We start from the raw sequence: 15,083 nt of genomic DNA, 5'->3' as shown, positions 1-15,083 counted from the left end.
TGAAGTTGGGCCTTTAACTCCCTTAACTCTGCTGGAGCCATTCTATAAGGAGGTATGGAAATGGGGCGAGTACCCGGCTCCAGATCAATACAAAAGTCAATATCCCTATCCAGTGGCATACCAGGAAGGTCTGGAGGGAACACGTCCAGAAACACACGGACTATCGAAACAGACTCAATCGAAGGTACTTGGGAAGTATCATCCCTGAGATGGGCCAAGAAAGCTAAACAACCCTTATTCACCATTCTCTTAGCACAAAGGAAAGAGATGATACGAACTGGGGTGGAAGTGTAGTTACCCTCCCACACTAGCGGATCTGTCCCAGGCTTGGCCAATGTCACACTTTTAGCATTACAATCTAAGATTGCAAAATTTGGAGAAAGCCAAGTCATACCCAGGATTACATCGAAATCAACCATCTCTAGAATAATCAAGTCCACATGAGTATTGTTCCCCACAAAGGTCACAAGACAAGACCTATACACCTCCTCAACTATCACAGACTCACCCACAGGAGTAGAGACACGAATGGGCATGTCAAGCAAATCACAATGTAAATCAAGACCAATAGCAAATGAGGAAGATACATATGAAAATGTGGATCCAGGATCAAATAATACAGAAGCCATGCCATCACAAACCAAAAGGTTACCTGTGATAACAGCATCAGATGTCTCTGCTTCAGACCTCCCAGGGAAAGCATAACAATGAGCCCTATCACCTGTCTGCCCGTTGCCCCTACCATGTTGCGCTGCAGTAATTCCAGTTTGCCCGCCACCCCGGTTGATTTGGTGACCTCCATTACCTTGGCCACCACGTCCTCCAGAATGGAGACCTCTTCCATGACCACCTCTACCTCTGACTATTGGGGGTCTGTAACTCTGTTTTGGACAATATCTCCTAATATGTCCAGTCTCCCCACATCCATAACACTCTCTGGGGTCAAGCATGGGTCTCTGTGAGAATGACGAAGTCTGGGGATAACCTCCAAACTCAGAGGAATGTTTGCTGGTCTACGATGGACCCCCGGCTACAGCCTGCAGTGAAGGCTGAATAGGTCGGGCTGAGTAACCTCCTGAACTCTGCCCTCTGGAGTAAGAACCACTAAACTCACCTCCCTTACAAAATTTCTTAGATGTCGAGGCCATGGTGAAATCATCTGGCTTCACCCCCTCTACCTCTATCACAAAATCTACCACTTCTTGAAAGGATTTTGCTGCAGCAGCTACCTGTAAGGCTGGAATCTGCAAGTCTGACCTCAATCCCTTCATGAAACGGCGAATCCGCTCTTGTGGACTGAAGCAATGTTGGGTGGCATACCTGTATAGTGCACAAAACTTAGCCTCATAAGCAGTAACAGACATCCTGCCTTGCTCTAAGCTTAGGAACTCATCTCTCCTCCTATCCCTCAAAGTCCGGGGTATATACTTCTCCATATATAAGAATAGAGAATGATGCCCAAGTCATAGGTGGTGCCTGTGCTGGTTGACACTCAACATATGACCGCCACCACATTTTGGCGTTCCCCTGAAACTGATAGGTCAAAACTCAACGCCAAATCGTTCTACTATGCCTATCTTATGTAGCAACTCATGACAATCAACCAGAAATTCATAAGCATCCTCAGATTCAGCACCCTTGAAGACTGGAGGTTTCAACTTCAATAATTTAGTGAAAAGTTCATGCTGATCACTTGTCATTATAGGCCCTGTAGTCAATCGAGGAAACGTGCTTATTTCCAACGAGGCATCCATGCGGGGAGCCACAGCAGCTGCATGTTGTACTCCCGGAATCTGAGGTGATGGTGCAGAAAACACTGGAGGTGTCTGGCCCTGGTCAGATAACCCGCTAAGATAAGCAAGAACCTGGTTAATCATCTCTGGGGTAGGTTGGGGTGGTAATTCCTCATCTTGCACTTTCTCATTTTCCCCTTCCTCACCCTCTCTTACTACTTCATCAGTCGGTGGAGGAGTCACTGCCCTAGTACTAGTTGGACCAGGTGTTTGTCCTCTACCTCTAGAGGACGTCATCCCGCGACCTCTACCACGGCCTCTTGCCACTGCTCCTCTTCGAGCTACAGCCCCAGTGGCTGGCTCAGACGCATCCGGTCTTGCCGGTGTTGGTGTTGACACAGTTGTTGCTTTAGTTCTAACCATCTGCGAAATAGAGTGAGGATGTAAGATACCAATTTGTATCACCTAGATACCAATTGGATCCAAGTAATAGCACGAAAGAAAGAAAGAATGGAATTTTCCTTAAGTTCTATAGCCTCTCAAAGAAAAGTAAAGGCGTCCCCCTACCGTTCCTCAAGACTCTACTAGACTCGTTCTTGTGTGATGAGACCAACGAACCTAATGCTCTGATACCAAGTTTATCACGACCCAAAACGAGCCGCGAGTGGCACCCACATTTATCCTCTTATGTGAGCGAACCAATCAATCTAAACCCCAATCATTTACCCATAATGAACAAAATATAATGCGGAAGACTCAAACTCATTAATATAACCAATAAATAACATCTAAAATATAATCCTTATCATCCCCAAAATCTGGAAGTCATCACATCAAGAACATCTATCCTCAAATTACTAAGTCTAAGAGTAATTAAGAACTAATATAAAGAAATGAATGGTCCATGTCCGAACTTCAAGGACATGAAGACACGAATGAGAGAATCCAGTCCGAGCTAGGAACAATAGCTCACCCTGAAATCTGATATGCTGAAGACTCGCTAGAGTTGCGGACGAGTTGAAGTTGATGGCAGTTTTGGTGCATTCCATAATTAACAAAGAAAAAGAATACAAGTAGGGGTCAGTACAAGGAACACATATTGAGTAGGTATCATCGGCCAACTCAAAATAGAAAACAATATATATCAAATAATAATATAAAATCAACTACATACTCAACAGGTGACAACAACAAGTACCATAACCATTGGCCACAACACCCAGCACATCTATGAGGACTCAAGCCTCCACAACATACTCATTTGGGAAATGGTTCTTTAAATTTGAGTATATTAACATAATACAAGATTCATTCTCTATATTCTCCTGGTGTCGGAACGTGACACTCCGATCCCCTACTACGTGTCGGTACGTGACACTCCGATCCCCTAATACTACGTGTCGGTTCGTGACACCCGATCCCCTAATACTACTTGTCGGTTCGTGACACCCGATTCCCTAATCTCATTACTTTAGTTCATCAAGCCTTCCTTTATGTCAAGGCATCATCATAAATAGGGAGATTTTAAGGTTTAAGATTCACAGCCTCATATTTCCAATCCATTACAATTACAAAATCACATCATGCAACCACACAATTAAGCATATAGAAGACTTTACAATATCACCAATACATATCATTCGCTATTTAGAGTTTACTATTAAATAGCATAAACCATAACCTACCTCCAACGAAGAATCGTGATCAAGCAATCTACTTCACCAATGTTCTTGCTGTCTCTTCGTTCTTCTCTCTCTCTCGCTCGTTCTCTCTTCTTTTCTTTTTAAATTTTCTCCTATTCAAATCCTTTTTCTTTTACCCTAATTATCATGTGATTAAGTATAAAAGATGATAAAAGTAACCCACTATTTATTTCAAGGTTATCTCCTTTAATCCCCGACTAACTAAATTATTAACATTAACCCACTAATTTTATAATTATAATCAGGAATAGTCCAAAACACCCCTTTAAAACTTTAGCAAAAATCTGACCCAGGTGGAATTACGCCACTCGTGACAGCCCGTCGTGCCTACGACGGTCCGTCCTGCAGGGTCGTCACAGAGTTCAGAGACTCAATTTCAGTAGAAAGGTCTGTGACGGTCCGTCGTGTCTACGGCGGTCCATGCTGCAGTTTCGTCGCGAAGTTCAGAGAGTTGATCCCCGTACCCAAATTTTCAGAGTTGGAGTGTTTTGGAACGAGACCCTCGACGGTCCGTCTTACCCATGACGGTCCGTCGCAGGATCCGTCGACCCAGTCAGTTATTATCCGAAATAAACTCTACTGCTTGAATCGACTAAATAGTCGTTACAGGATTCTATGTTTATCATTACATGGTCTATGTCGGTTAAGGCAATAGTTTCCTTAAAGTAAAATGGACAATGGAAGGTAAATGACTAGGACCCTAAATAGAATGACTTAAGGGAGGTTACTTAGGATAGGTGGAAGTAATGAACCCATCTAGACATTGAACAAGTAGCTCCTTAGGAAGTTCTAGGGAGGTGTTCGAATGCATGTCACTATGTATGTGTTCCTTATGCATGACATTATAGTATTTGTCTACTTGTTATGATGATGTGCATGATATGAGTTTTTATGCATGATGTTGATATTGTTGACTATATGATGAAGGTCTTGACATAACTATGTCTATGTGATATTATACTTCTATGATGGTATGTGTTTTTCTGTGATGATTGCCCTTTGATTGTATTTCTATGAAGTTAGAAAAAATATATATGCTATTTATAAAGGTTTTATGATTGTTTACTCAAAATGGCATGAAGTATGCGTTCAAAGAAAATGTCCCTTCTAAATGCATGTCTTTGCATGGTTGCCATATTTAGTACATTCTTGTGCTAATTCCATTCTTCTCTACTTTTTACACAAAGTTTAGGTTATGGATGCTTAAAGGATGTCGTGAAGGGTGAAGAGCTTGATAGGTTATTTCCCAAGATCAAGGATATGAATTCTTAAGTCGAAGGATGTCCTTATGTTTACTTATTGTAATGTCTATTAAATATTGTATAGTGTGTATTATGTCTTAAGGGTCGTATCCCTAATGTACTCCAAAGTTATTGAGTGTAAGATGGTAAAGAGACTTAGAGTCTATATACGTATTATGACTTATATTTTATACGTATATGAAGTAAAATTTCTAGCATATGAGGTGTTAAGAAAAGTTTTAAACTTTACCCTAAATTTACTATGTTGATATGATGAATGATAACTATGGGCGTGTATAAGACCTATGAGAGGTCAAGTACCCCCTTGTTACTTCTAAGGTGTGCCCCCCGGTCGTGACAATGCTACTATGATATTCTTTATCTCAAGCTTGAATTGAGTAGATGAGATGAGACAAATAATCAACATTCTACTACTCACCATAGCATGCACTATATTATACACCTCATCTAAGAAATATTGGGGATCTTCTCCCATCATAGATTCAAAGAAGATAGGAGGATTCATCACAAAAAGTCCTTTAATCTAGATGTTATAGAATTCTCCGTAGCATTCACCCTAGGCCCAATGTCTCTTTTCACTTGAGTTTTCATACCTTAGGTTAGGGTAAGGAGAGAGTCTCCAATATCCCCATTAGACATAATCGTGGAAACTATCAGTACCTGATTATCTCCTTCAACAGTAGGGACTTGATGAACTTGAGCACGTTGAACACCTTGAGGAAATTGCACACCTTGTGGCACTTGTCCACCTCGGGACAAAAATCCCTCGTTCACATCATTCTCCTAAACCCTCCTAGCCGTTGTCCTCCTCGTATTTATCATCCTAAAAACACAAGGAAAACCATAAGAAAAGGACGCTCATAACTTTTAATCTCTATGGAATGACGTATTAGTAGAAAGAAGGGTAACTCTATCGTTCTATAGCCTCCGCTCATGGTCGTGTTGTGACTCACACCAATGAACAAGACTCTACTTTTTGATTCCTATATACTACATCATAAGCTCATGCTCATATACAATTCTTCTAACAACCCTGGACTAAAACCTAGAAGATAGTGCAAATATTAGAGTGCAACCGCCGTACTCGACCTCTTGGAGCTCTTGTACAAGCTCTACCAGACTATTGATTTCATAAAACATATATGAAAAGTATTTCGGAATTAAAACTTTTACATGAAATAATAATACTTCAAAATATCTATTTCATATAAAAACCTAATGAAAGGCTAGGTCTTTAAGTCACCATTTTAGACATACAAATATATTGGGACACAACCATACTTAATCACATAGAAAATAGCTGATTTTATTACAATACTTTCAATTAAAAAATCCTAACATCAAGATATCCTCGAATCTCTTAAGGACATACCAACTCATTACTTGAATGAACACTAATCAAAGCTTCCACTTTGAGACTCCTCTGAAATGCCACCTACAACTTTGGAGATAGACAAAATGTATGGAATTAGTACAAAACTTATACTAACTATGGCGTAATACATAAAATCATGATAAATGGACTTTAGTATGAAACATGCTCTTTTTGAGAAAACCTTTTAAGACAAGTATAAAGTAACTTAAAAATAAAAATATATGCACATAAGTCACATTCCACAACACAACATCAATATCACTTCAACCCATAAAAATGCATAGACCTCCCACCAAAAGTTATCCTAAGACTCTCTTAGGTAAAGAAAAAATAGACCGCCCAAACACCCGCTTCAACCTTACCTTAAAAGTCATTAAGACTACCTTAGATAAAATTGTTACCTTTTCCTCTCATTTACATCCCACCTAAGGTTACCCCCAAGATTCACCTTAGTAGGATAGGAAGAGACTGCCCATACACCCTCTTCAAGCTTATCTAAGAAACACTGAAAGTTACTCTTATAGAGCACATTCTAGTTAACCTACATTAGCTAAAGTTATAATCAGTATTAGAAGACATTACATTCACGAAGGACTTCACATAATGGTCTCAAAAAGACCTAGCAAACATGCACTCTAGCACCGTCAAAGCCAACTTGTATAATGTCTAGATAGCATCCCATTCCACTACTTAAATATTGTAGAACTTATCAAACGCTTGAATGTATCCCAAATGATCAGAATAGGCAATAACCAACATAGACCATACTAGCTAGGAACGGAATCTAGAGTCTACCCTACTCCGATGGAGGGTGTTCTACTTGCCAAGGGTAGAACTACGAGACATCCCATGTAGGCACATAGTTATGGAATATCAATGTCCTTTATGCACTCTAGTATCATTCTCAAGTAGATATACATTGTACTCTAGTCTCCTTCTTAATCAGATCTACAAACAATAACATATTCACTCGGTGCTATCCTTTGTTCTGATAGAGTAAGTTTAATTAAAATGTGCATATGAAAAGGTACCATCTTTTAGTCATTACATAGTAAAAATGAACCTACCAAAGATGGGTCCACTAGGGTTGACACTCAATGGTTAATAAGGATAGCTCATTCTTAACCTTCTTTCTATATAGAAGGTTCCACATAATAGTAATGCTTAGAACTGAACCATCTTAGGTCTACCGAATCTACAGTTTCATTCAACATTCATCTATACACATTCAAGACAAAGGTTCCTAAGCCTACTAGTTCAAGATTTTCATATGCATAGTGTAAGTGTATCAATTAAGGGACACAAGTCTACCAAAACAAGAAACATACGTCTTCACATTTAGTATATCATGCTATAAGCACGTAGGCATAACCAACATCATCTATAGGTAACCCACTTCTCTAAAATAATGCCATAAATATGTCCATCGTAAGACTCACATAGTCAAGTAGGAAGAATCATGCATCAACTCTAAGACTACACATACAAGGACATAATCATAGTCTAACATGATCGCCTAACAAATTAAATAGAAGAACCACATAGATTCACATTATTAACATGTAGGTATATATGATAATACTTCACATAATCAAATACACTAATCATCATAATACATTAAGATGTGCCGACAAGGCCATTATCATCAAAATACATAAGGTAATCTCGACGAGGCCACATAATTCAGAAGTAATGCACATAGCATTGCCACCATAAGTAGACCATACCAATTACCCATAATTAAAGAAACTACATTACGTAAAATAAAGATAATTATGGCTGCGTACCACCTATCCATTCTCACAACTTAATCCATTGCTAAATCATTTAATACATTACCAATAGGCCCTTACCCATGGCCATGATCATCAATTCAGTACCTAAATCACAATACTCAATGAATCTAAGTCAATTCAATATAGATTTATCAAAATCTAAGAGAGCCTCTACATTTATTCCATACGAATCTTACATCATTCAATATCCCATTGAAAACTACACTAGAATTTATAAACATTAGAGTAAGATTATGACATCCAAAATATAGCCAATTTAAGATATTATGTTTTTGCATCAGAATCATGAATAATTTAGGTTAAAATCATCGATTTAACATCAATTCAATCATAATAGAATGGTGTAAAACTTTTTATGGGTAGATCCATGACTAGAATTCAATTTGGGGGATTTCATGTTTTGGATAGTTTTCGAAAGTCATTTGAATTGACTCCTTGAACAAATATATTTCACAGATGAATAACCATACCGTAATTTTTATGAAAATGCCAAAAGATTGATGTATAAAAACATGGAAAATCTATCTTCTTCCTTGGAGGTTCAAAACATCATCAATGGATGCTTTTGGAGAGAAAAGATGGAGATATTTTGTTTTTGATTTGGGGGTTCTGATTTGAAGGATGAATTGGGGTATGAACAGGTCTAATAACCACCAATATTTACCCCCTAAAATACCCAAAAGACCCCAAAACTTATAGGACCTTTAAACTAACTAAAACTCAACTTAAATATCGACAATCATCATCAGGAAACAAGTCCGCGACACAGGGTTGTTCCCACATCAATTTTTGTATTAATTTTTTAACCAGTGGAGTCCTCCATGTGTCCATGACGCAGATCAACATTTTGGATCTTGGTGGACAAAGGCCGCGACGTGAACTTGTTCCCCCAATGACCAAATGGTACTCTCTTGGGCACTTGCTAGCCCAATGCTTGGGTCCTCCTTTGGGACACTGTCGTTGGTCCTCGAGGTGGTTTTCCTAGACTTTTCAATCTCAATTACATTATTATACATGTTAGCAACATCTCAAATGAATTTGACCTAATAAAGTACACAAAACATTACGGAACATACTAAGACACCAGAGTAGGTTTTCAAGGCAAAACTTTGGTTTTGGATGTTCTTGGACGTTTGACCTGCAAACTTCACCAAACTTAATACTCTTCCTATAAACACTATCATTAACAAATTTATGATTTTAAAACATCATGTTACAAGTGTTAGTATTTATTTAAACCTAGGTTAGTTTTGAGGGTTCAATAGACTACTCGAAGTTATGTTGTACCACCATACAACCATTTGGAGAACATTCAATTTGAACCCCTTAAAGAGAAAACCTATGAACATCATTAACTAGGTTTCTCTTGGATTCTTCAACATGGGACATTCTTACCATGGACAAATGACACAGATCATCCGCAATATTATTACCGTTGTGGGGGTGATAGAGAAAACTTATGTCATAATCTGTACAACTCTAACCATCTCCTTCGACGGAGATTAAACTCTTTTTGAGTGAATGCATATTAAAGACTTCTATGGGCCATATACAAATCAACATGAACCCTATAGAGATAATGCCTCCATATTTTTAATGCAAATACAACGATTGCTAACTCAAGATCATGAGTCAGATAATTATTCTTATGAACTTTGAGTTGCCTAGAAGCATAAGATATAACATTGCCACATTGCATAAGAACAAACCCCAACCCAAATCGGGATGCATCACAATGTACCGCAAAACACATAGTACCCTCCGGAAGGGTAAATATCGAAAGGGAGGTAAGTCTATCCTTCAATGTTTGGAATCTCTTATCACATGCCTCCAGCCACTCAAATTTCACATTCTTTTGAGTAAAGGTTTTCAAAGGGGAACCAATGGATGCAAACACGTCTATAAACCTTTTATAATAACTGGCTAGGCCTAAGAAACTCCTAATATCTTTAGGTGCCATAGGTCAAGGACAATGTTTCACAAATTTAGTCTTCCTGGTATCAACATGTACACCCTCACTGGAGATGATCTTACCAAGAAACGCTACTAACCTCAACCTATGAAATTTGCTATACTTGGAAAACTATTTGGGCTCCTTAATAACATGAAAAAGCACTCTCAATTTGTTCATGTGTTCACTCTCATTTTTAAAATATACCATGATGTCATCAATAAATACAATCGCAAATAATTCTAGGTATCTTTGAAACACTCTATTCATTCTGTCTATAAATGCCGCAAGAGCATTTGTGAGTCAAAACGACATTACTAAGAACTCATAGTGACCATATCTAGTCCAAAATGCCGCATTGCGAATATCTTCACCTCTCACCCTAAGTTAGTGATATCCCGATATCAAGTCAATGTGGAAAAGTAACTTGCATCTTGGAGTTGAGAAAATAAATCATCAACCCGAGGGAGAGGATACTTGTTCTTGATTGTGGCTTTTGTTGAATTGATGGTAATCTATACACATTTTAAGGTACCCATCCTTCTTTTACATAAAGAATAACATAGAACGCCATGGAGACTAGGCTAAATGAAACCCTTGTCAAGTAAAACCATGAGTTGAGCCTTCAACTCTTTCAAATCGGCCAGCTCAATAAGGAGGAATTGAAATAGGATTTGTATCTGGTAGAAAGTCAATACCAAAATCAATTTTCCGTTCCGGAGGAATACCGGGAAGATCATCAAGAAAGACCTCCAGAATTTCCCTCACTATTGGGACCAACTCAATAGGAGGAATCTCGTAGTCTAAATCTTCGACTCTCACATATGGTATACACACCCTTTAGATATTATCTTACAAGCTTTCAAACAAGAAATGATACAACCTCTACGAATAAAATTTTACCCCTTCCATTCTATAACAGGTTCATTTGGGAAGTTAAACTTCATTACCCTTGTTCTAAAATCTATGGAAGCGAAACAAGGATTCAACCAGTCCACCCAAAATAACATAAAAATTAACCATATCGAGTTCTACTAACTATAAATGAGTAACTCTATTTAGCAATTTGTATATACTATCTTAGCAACAACTGACTTACCCACCGGGGTAGTCACCATAAAAGGTTCATTCAAGATATCAAGCAAAACTTCAAACTTGTTAGGTAGTAGAGGAGTAACAAATAACAAATTATAAATGGGATCAAGCAAAGCATATAGAACAACAGAAAATACTTTCAACATACCTATCACCACATCGGCATAAGTATCTTACTCACCCCTAGAAAGGAGAGCATATAAGAGATTATTCTTCGAAGCATCAACATTAGAACCACTAGCTTGTCCACTCCCCTTGTCTTGACCTTTTAAATTTAGGCAATCTAGAACTCTTTACCCACTTTTACCACAACTAAATATTTGCACGTTCCAACTAACCGTTCACCGAAGAGACCTTTTCCACACTTGCCACAAGTAGGCATCTTGTTTTGTGAACTAGTACTCCTTTCCTTTTGAGGCTTATGGTTAGACACCCTATAATCACGAGCCTTAGGAAACTTTGAAGGAACTTGATTTGAGAACTTCTTCTTTAACATGGGATGGTGTTGAATCTCAAGCCTATCCTTTGAAGAACAACCACAAATAGACCTTGCCCTATTTTCATGCCTACTCTTCCTCTTCACCATAGTTTCTTCCACTTGTTGACCATGAACCATGAGACGAGAAATGTTCATATTATCATGTAGCATAGCAAAACGATATTCTTCTTTCAAGTCATCCCACACGCCCGTCACAAAGAGAATCATTTCATCCCTAGGGTCCGATATCACAGAAGGAGCACGCCTTGACAAATTAGTAATATTCAAAGAGTAGTTAAGTACACTAATACCTCCTTGATTAAGGTTGATGAATTATGCAACTTTGGCTTCCCTCTTCTCTCTAGGTAAGACTCTATCAAGAAAAGCCTTCTTGAAAACCACCCATGTCGCCGGTCCACCACTCAAAGGCCTATTGTTTATTCATTGGACATACAAAGTTTGGACCACATATTTTAGTTTATAGATGGATAAATAGGCTTTTTCACTAGTACTGAGCCCATAGAATAGAGAATCTTGTAGGTTTCGTCAATGAATTTGTAGGGATCATCCTCAACATGCACCCAAAATATGTAGTGGGATTCATCCTAGTGAATTCCCTCAAATTGGAGGCCATGCTGCTAACGTGTATGTTTTCTCAAGGTTCTACCTCCTAATTAACTTGGGCCGTTATAGCTTGTTCTTAAGTAGTGATGACTTGTAGTTGGTTGTAATTACTTGGTAAATTTTGAGATAAGCTTCCCTTATATCCCCATCCACCACAGAAGGAGGAACAACCGAAACTTGATCATCCATAACATATTCTTTAAGTGGAGACACTTGGTTGTCTTGTGCTTCCAAATTAGCTATGCCTTCCTCGTCCCTTCTTTCTGTTTCCCTTTGAGTATTCATACCTATAACCACCATGCAAAGTTTAGGGGAAAACATACATAAAGTATACTCTGTAGGCACGACATAGAATTACACAATGAACAGAGTTTCTTAAGCATCACATAGTCTCTCTTTCATAAGTGTGGAGGGCTTCACATTTATGAATAAAAATCTATGTAGACATTGGTAAACGGGACATCATTCCAAAATCTATTCAACCTCATTCTCTAGTACCATGTTTGTCACATCCGGGGAGCACTCCCCTAGATGTAACCGGAGTCGTTGTCCTAGAAGAGGACTAAGAGTAGACTCTTAGCATTCGTCATTAAATTCATAGGTTAAAAATGGGAAAATTTAAAACTTTTCCATTACTTCTACATTGAGGTTTACTTAGACCTCTCTCTTACACGCAATATATATTTATCGAGTATACGAAGACCCTTCAAATAAGAACATTACATAGTCTTCTACTTTTATTTCACATACATAGTATAGGAACATAATCTCATAAGAAGTCTATAATATGACTCTTATTAAACCATCTAAAAATGAATTCAACAATTGGTCTTAACCCATATTAAATACAATAACGAGCCTCATATAAGCTATAAAACAAAAGTCTTGAAATAAAAACAATAAAACTAAAAGTCTTATACTAGAACAAAATTAATAGCTTGAGGACTAACCGAACTCTTGGGAAATATCGAAGTAGTCTTCAAAGGTCTTCTATAGGCTCAACGGATGGATATTACATGTGTACTAAACATAAAAGATCAGTTATTACACATTTGTACTATGTACAAGTATATGCACTAAAAACAAGTGAAATCATGCTAAATAAGACATTTAATTAAAGTATGCTATTTTATGTCAAAAAGAATAATGCATATCCAACAACTCATATAAACCAATAATCACATAACTCTTAATTAAAGACTATATACAAGACAATACAAACAATATCATTGTCAAGTCTAGTAAATATACATATCAACTAAATTAAACACATAACCGAGACAACTCTATTGTAAGACCCCCGAAATGAGTTATTGTACCTAGAGTATAATATGTTTGTATTGAGTTTTTAAGGTCCTAAAATGAATTTTAATATGGTTTAGATGCAGTTCATAAAGTTTGAGGTGATTTGGAAGTCAAAGTCAAGTAACGACATGACGTTCAACGACTAGTCACCTATGTGTCGCATGTGTCTATACATGCTTATGTTTGTATGTCATGACCATATAAAGTATTAATATTATTTATAATGATTTTTATACATTACATGGATTTTCATGAATTTTGGAGGTCAAACGTCCAAGACGTTCGAATGTAAGCCCTTGAGACGTCCATGTGTTTCTTGATGGGGCCTAGCGTGATTGGACGTGTTTGCGTGTATTTGTTTTTGGTGCAACTGATGTGGGAGGTCTAAAAATTTTATGGTGTTTATTTTACGTTGGAAATGTTTGGGTACAACTTCTAAAGATCCACACAAAAGGGAACCACAAGAGGGAAGCAAGACTGTCGAGATACTGCCCTGGTAGTGTCAATCGAGGAGCAAAAACGACACCAGTTGGTCGACCAACGACACGTAGGTCAGATTTAGTTGATGGACACTTATAATGGGCAAGTATCAACCAAAGAAAAGGCCAATTTTCAATCGACGGAAGCCACAGACGGCCTGTCGATGGACCTACTGGCCGTCGATGGTGATTTGTCGATACAATCTAGTGCCACTATCTTGCGCACAGTGTTATCTGAAGGGGTGAATAGGAAATTCACCACACGTCCTAAACTGACCCTACTTGATTTATTTAGTGATTTTAGGGTGTATTTAAGGGATCAAACACGTGAACAACCCATTTCCAATGTCATGGTCACGAAATAAACCTTTCTTTCCAAACCAATCCTCTCTAAAAAACCTCCATTGTTGTTGAAGCGCAAGAACAACTTGTAGATTGGATTATCATGGGTTATTCACCATGTTTTAGAGGTTTTCAACTATACAAAAGTGTGGTGATCCTTCATCTCAAAGTAACCATTCATATGGAGAGTTAATCTGATGTTTTCAAAGAATGTTTCATGATCAAATCTCTCCTTCTTCAATCTAGCCATTGTTTCCTTCTCAAAACGTTTTAGATGGTTATATCATGATGAATTGAAGTACATTTATTTGTTTTAATGTGATTTTAATCCAATTGCATCGTGAACCCAGGTTCCTTCCCTAAATTGATTTAGTCCTTGCATGGGCTTTGTGATGATGGCTTGTTAATTGTTAAATTGTCATTCTCTTACTTTGTATTGCTTATATCTACAGTTATTTACGTGGATTGATACTGAATTGATGATGAAGGATCCATGAGGATCATGTATGAAGATTTGAGTATGAATAGTCATTGTTTCTATGTGATACAATGATTTTGATTATAACAATTAAGATTTCAATTATGCAAAGCATCATTATAGCTACTTCCTTAACATTATATTATTGATGAATTGTCGGTATAAATACTAGATGATCTAATTAAATAATACTTAAATTAATTGATCTAGGTTTTTCTAGTCTATTGCCACGACCCAAAACCGAGACGCGACTGGCACCCACATTTACCCTCCTATGTGAGCGAACCAACCAATCTAAACCTTAACATTTCAATTTAATATCAACATAAAGCAATGCGGAAGACTTAAACTCATTAATAAAAGACAATTCAATAACTTCTAAAATTCAACATCTATTATTTCCCCAAAATCTGGAAGTCATCACCACAAGAACATCTATGATCAAATTACTAAACTAAGAGT

Source organism: Solanum pennellii, chromosome 8 (assembly GCF_001406875.1).
Source record: "Solanum pennellii chromosome 8, SPENNV200".
Lineage (NCBI taxonomy): Eukaryota > Viridiplantae > Streptophyta > Magnoliopsida > Solanales > Solanaceae > Solanum > Solanum pennellii.
Note: the sequence above shows the minus strand (reverse complement) of the source record.